Source organism: Melanerpes formicivorus, unplaced genomic scaffold (genome assembly GCF_026170545.1).
Source record: "Melanerpes formicivorus ecotype bairdi unplaced genomic scaffold, bMelFor1.0.p_v2 SCAF_1, whole genome shotgun sequence".
In the NCBI taxonomy this organism is placed as follows: domain Eukaryota; kingdom Metazoa; phylum Chordata; class Aves; order Piciformes; family Picidae; genus Melanerpes; species Melanerpes formicivorus.
The window spans coordinates 29,095,171-29,101,066 of NW_027142353.1; the positions used below are offsets into that span (position 1 = coordinate 29,095,171).

The 5,896-nt window shown below is 41.2% G+C and overlaps 1 non-coding gene across 1 annotated transcript; it reads left to right on the plus strand.

The window, feature by feature from the left end:
- The first annotated feature begins 116 nt into the window (after positions 1 to 116).
- On the plus strand, positions 117 to 232 carry LOC137445292 (small nucleolar RNA SNORD89). Its single transcript, XR_010988388.1, has one exon. It is a non-coding gene; the product is annotated as a small nucleolar RNA SNORD89 (small nucleolar RNA).
- Positions 233 to 5,896: the final 5,664 nt, after the last annotated feature.

Below are 5,896 nucleotides of genomic sequence, written 5' to 3' on the forward strand. Positions count from 1 at the left end.
CTGCTTTTTGTTTTTTTGAATGCCAACCCATACCTGTTGGATTTCAGCCTTTCATAAGGGTAGTAACATCTCTGAACAGCCTGACTGTAGTTAGGTCTTGTAAGACCAGCTGTGTTGCTGAGGAGTGATGACAATAAAAGGCCGAATTGCAGTGCCTCCAGCAAACAGTTTGGTCTCCTGAGAGGCACAGTGACAAAGACTGTCTGAAGCGAATCGTTAGTCTGACCTCGGGCAACAAGCTGGAAGGTGTTAGTATAAAGAGTGAAAGTACAGGACAGGAAAGAGGCAATCTAGAGAGCTTAAAACAGCAGCAAGAGAGGATTAGAAGCATTGAAGCATATGTGCTCCTGTTGGCAGCTCATACAATACTTAACCTTTAGAGGAAAGGGGTGTAGACAGCTGTGCAGGTAAATACAGGTTCCTAGCCATTCCTGGCCTGGATCTATTATGTTAGATCAAACTGGTATTTCTAGTTTATAGTAATTTACCTACCAAAAGCCTATATGAAGGTCAGAACTAATGAGTGTGTTTTACTCCCTATGTATGTTTTTGCAGGGTAGCTTCCTTGTGATTTCCTTCCTAACTTACTATTTGAAGAATCATTGGTGTGTGGCTTTTCTGCTCCAGGCTATGTCCTACCTAATGTGGGAGATGTTGTATGTGGTGTGGGTTCTTTATGCCCCCACCATGATCTCTTCCTAGCTTCACATTTTTTCATTAAGAAATGCAGGAGCTTGTCTCATGGAGACCTGTCCCTTTGTCGGATTTTTGCAGTATCAAGGCAGAGAGTTGTTTAGAGGCATTCATGTGGTGTGATTATATAAAGCTAAAGCACAGTGTCCACGTGAAGTACACAGCTCCCCAGTGGTGATGTATAAATCAAGCAATATTCCTAGCAGGACCGGGGGATGTTAACTGTTGCAGAGTAAGTTTTGTTGGTATTGTGTTCGTCTGTATAGTTAAAGAGAAAAGGTGGAAGGTTCGAGTTGGGACTTTGTAAAAGGAGCTATTGATGTGTCACAATGGGCTGATGTTTAAAGGAAAAACTAGGGACCCTTCAGCTAAAAAATTTCAGTTTATTAGTAATTTCAAAATACTAATACGGTTATTAATAATGGCAAATGGCAAATGTCAACTTGTTTAAACTAGCTTCAGCTTTCAGATTGGACAGCAAGAAAAATGAACTGTAGACATTTCAGATCCAAGTGAATAGTGAGTTTAATTACCTGCAGTACCCATTTAACTAGAAAATGTGGATTTTCTTTGACCCCTAAACTGGATTCCTCATTGGCTTTAAGCAGTGCTTGGAGGAGATCCTTTGCATGTACTAGGGAGGTTTGGTGAGATAGTAGTATCTCCTTCCTACTGCCCCCAGGTATGTGCATGTAGCCCAGTAACCTGTTGCCAGTAATTAGTGCTAGACTCTGGAGGTATTCCAGAGGAGTTGTGCAATGATCTAATGACAGCAAGAATGCTTTTGATCCATGCTGACTCTAACTTGGACACTGGTATATTCCTGCCAAAGCTGGGCTGTTACGCTTTGGGTGTTCTGGTCCTTTTCCAGACTATAACTGGCATGGAGAAACAGCAGCAGAGTAACTTTTTCAAATGTGCAGAGATTATTGTTCTGTTTAATTAGTTCTTGAATCAGATTTTGTCCAGGTTTTTTGCCTGTCCTGCTAAGCTAAGTAGTTGTGCAGACAGGAGCCCACCAAGTATGTAGTGATGGTTACACCACATACTATACCTTGTGGCTCACAGGGTGGCACATATAAGTTTTGATGAGTTCAGTCAGAAGTGAAAGGGATTGGGTTTGCATTATAATGGCAACAGATACAACACAACTGATGAGGCTGATTATTTAGCTGCCCTGTAAAAGCAGAGTCTTCCCATCTAAACATTCAGCAACTGTACTTTTAAGTGTATACCAATAGGTTAAGAATAGCACTCTGTGTAAGATTTTTTCAGTTATTGCCATAATGTGCACTAAAACATGGTTTTGCTACACATCAACACCACAAATGTTGGTGAAACTGCTAACTCTTGCTCAACAAAGCCTTTTAGCAACCTGAGTGAAGCCAGTAAGGATACTGTGATGATTAGGTGGGTGTGGATTTGTTTGCTCCTTTTTTTGTGTGGTGTGTGTGCTTTTGGGATTGTTTTTTGGTTGTGGGTTTTGTTGTGTTTTGTCAGTGAGGAGGGTGGTTTGGCTTCTTTGGAGTGGAGAGGTTGCAATGTATAGTTTCATTTGATTTTTTCCAGCACTTGGCATATATTGGAATATATTGCTTCTCTGCTACATTCAAAAGCTATCTCAGATACTGAGATCAATAAGAATGTACTGTCTCTGCAGCTCTACATAGATGTGGAATTGAATTCTAGTAGAGCAGTCAGATGGCAGTCTCTCCTGGAGTTAACCTGGAGGGAATGGAGTTTAGTATTGGCTGGTGAATCAGATTTTACTGGCAGCTTAACAAGAGACTGTTCACACAATGGCTTGAACCAGTCATACAGATGAGAAGTCTCGCCCAGCCTGGTGGCTGAACGTAATGCAACAGCTTGCTGCTACAAGAGAGAGTGGTCTCTTCTGGTTTTCCTTTTCTGCTTTACTTAGCTCTCACCATCATATTGAGTATTTGATGAAATAATCCATCTTAAGTGGAAGAAAATTGAAACTATCAAAGCTGTATTTTGAAAAGCTAGGAAAAGTAATATCCTTACTGTGCAACCAAGTTTTGTAGCTGGCTAAGGAGTGAGGAGTTTGGGTGGAGGAGGGGGGAAGCAAGTCAGCTGAAGAGATGCAGTTTTACAACAGGGCCATGGTCAGCTTATAGTTTGTGAAATGGAAGATGGGAGTGTTTTGTTTGGGAATTTGGATGTGTTGGGGTTTTTTGTCACAATGACTTTCAACACTAATGACTCCTGCTGTTGACTCATCTTAATGAGATGTGTTCTTTTCTCTCATAGGTGATATGTGAAGATTTGGGAATTGGAATTGTAGATTAAAGATGCACAAATCAAGCTAAAGACTTCTATGTCTGTTCAGTTTGGGTCCTGATCTCTCCTCAGCTATCCTGCTGTATTGCAAAACTTGATTTGTGGAAGTTAGGAAAAAAAATATAGACTGTCTCTATAATTGCATGTGTTTGTGTGAAGAATGCCTTGCCTGGAAACTATCCATTGTACTTCCCTTGGACCTGAAGCTACTTTTCACCATCTGAAACATGGTAATAATACTGCATTTTCAAATGAGCATATCCTTCTTAATTCAGAAGAGCAAAATCATTTGAGTTTCCATCATTTTTGTTATTTTGACGCTCAAGTCCAAAACTTTGAAGCCAGTTATTTCTCTAAACATGACTGCAGAGAGCTATTTGAACTTGGTAGTCTGTCAACAGCTATTCAGAATTGGTTGTCATTTATGGTAACTGTGTACTGACTTGGTTGCATTGTTTGGATTAAGCACTGGGCTGTGTCTTTTCCATTGTATATGTACAACTGTAAGAATGTCAAGTTATGCATTGTTGTTGTAACAATGACTATAAAAGCTCAAATTCCATAATAAATTACACAAACCTTTTAAAAAGCAAGGTCTGAGGTGTTTTTTTGTTTTGCTACACTTGTGTAAATGCATCTGAGACTGAGCACTACCACAGCACAAAACAAGCTTCAGTTCCTGCTGGGTGGCAAAGGGAGGCTCCTTCCAGGAGGTTGGAGAGTTTACCCCCTGTAACCAATACCTAAGAGTGGTGGGTTAACCTTGGCTGGTTGCTAGATGCCCAGCAGCTGCTCTCACCTTTCTCCACATCTATGGAGGAGGAGGAAAGAAGATGGAAAAGTTCATGGGTCAAGATAAGCAAGTTACCATCACAAGCACAACAGACTTGATTAAAACTAATTTATTGCTGTGAGCTAGAATTACCCTTCTTCCTAGGCTCAACTTCACTCCTTTACTCCTGAGTCTCCTACCTTTCCCTTCTGTGTGAGTGTTGCCAAGGGAATGACAGAGGCAGGGTCTAGTCAGTCCACATTTGGTCTCTGCTGTTCTCTCCTCACCCCTTTTCCACAGCTGTGTTGTGAGTGTCCTTCCTTGGGGGCTGCAGTTTTTCAAGAGCTGCTCCAATTTGGATACTCTGGATGGAAACTGCTCCAGGGTTATCACAAAAATGCCACAAGCCTGCCTCTGGGGCTCAGCTGTGCCAGCTTGTACAGGGTGGGTCTGGCATGGGGAAGCCCCAGTCTCTCCTCAAAAGAAGACCCAGCAGCCATGCTGCTGCTACCACAATTTTGCTATGTAACCCAAATGAAAATTTGGGAAAAAAAGGCTCACCTTCCCTCTTAATGTAGAGGCATACAACAGTCAGGAACAAGTTAGATGTTTCCATCAATGCTTAGGGCTCTGCAATTAGTGCATTACAGCATTACCTAGAATAAAGTCATAGAACTGTTTCTTAACAAGGGGTGATGCTTTTGCAGTTACAGAGGACAAGCAGGGACTGGGGCCTTCTGCATGTCTGTGAAGAGGCAGAAGACCTCAGTTTTTGCTGTAGTACCACAGTAGCAACCTCGGTTTTTTGGTTGGTGGCTGTGTTTTGTTTTCTGGGTTTTTTTTTTGGTGTGGGATTTTTTTTTTTTAATTGGCAAATCTTAAGTTTTCTGAAGTTATTCTGTAAATTACAAGGTAGATTGCAGTGCCCTAAAGCAGAAGTAATCAGGTTTCTGAAGGAACCTATTATGTTGATGTCACAAGCTGGCAAGCACTACACACAGAAGCCTAAGAGCTATATAAAAGGTTTTGGGGTTTTTCTGCTGTGGTTTTGAAGAGGGACACTAGTACATAGAAGCTAATCCAACTGTTCAATAGATGTAGACCATTAAGGCCCAAGGTTAGAGCACAAGCTAGGTTTTAAATGTTGCTGCTCACACTGACTTATGGAAAGTGTCTTGGGTTTTAGAAGGAAGGCCTGTTCCAGTTCTAGACATTAAATAAATGTTGCTTTTGTTGGCTTAATACATCTTAACTCCAGGCAGCTGTAGAAGTCTGGAGAACACAAAGGATTGTGGATGAGGTGGGAGATGGATGGGATTGTCCATCCAAGAATTTAGGTTAGGTGGAAGGAGAAACCCAAAAGACAGGCTTCACCTTGCATTATTGATCTTGTACTTCATAAAAATTGGAGAAGCAGATGCAAATTTAAAACAGCTTTCAACTGTTTCCAGCACCTAGCTTCTCAGGTTATTTTCAGTCCTAGGGATTAAACAATGGCAGCTATTCTGCTATCAGCTTAAAATAACACTTAGCAGACTCCTTCCCCTTTTTATCCAACACTGGGCATCTAAGAGCTGGATGGGACCCTGATTTATATGCTTTGGAAGAAAGAGGCTATTTTAATTTTCATAGCACCAGCAGAGACTAGGCAGTTGTGAAGTAAGAAGAGGCTCATTACTTGGATTCTTATGGAAGTGGCACCACCTTTCATAAGCATGAAATAGGTATGGTACTTCAGCTCCTGATCTTGAAAATAAGAGAATACTGCTCTCTGCCTGCAGCACCCAACACTTCATTTCTGCCCTGTGAAGATAAAACTTTAGTTTCTCCTAGACATTGAGAGACTTTTCCTTACCTTTTAAAAGGTCTTGCACAGTAAAGACAAACAGGAACCGAAGTGACTTACCATGGTTGAAGTTGACTTTAGTCAGTTTTGGACACAAAGTGAGTGTCAGATTAATCCTTTAAGGGGCTGTGAAATGGGAGGTACAATTTATCTCTGGAATGAGAACCAGTAGTTTTACTATACTGATACACACATACTGATACATGTATGACACAGAGTTTAACCCACAGTCAAAACCAGCACAAGTGTAAGGCCTAACATATTTCACAACCTCAAGCATG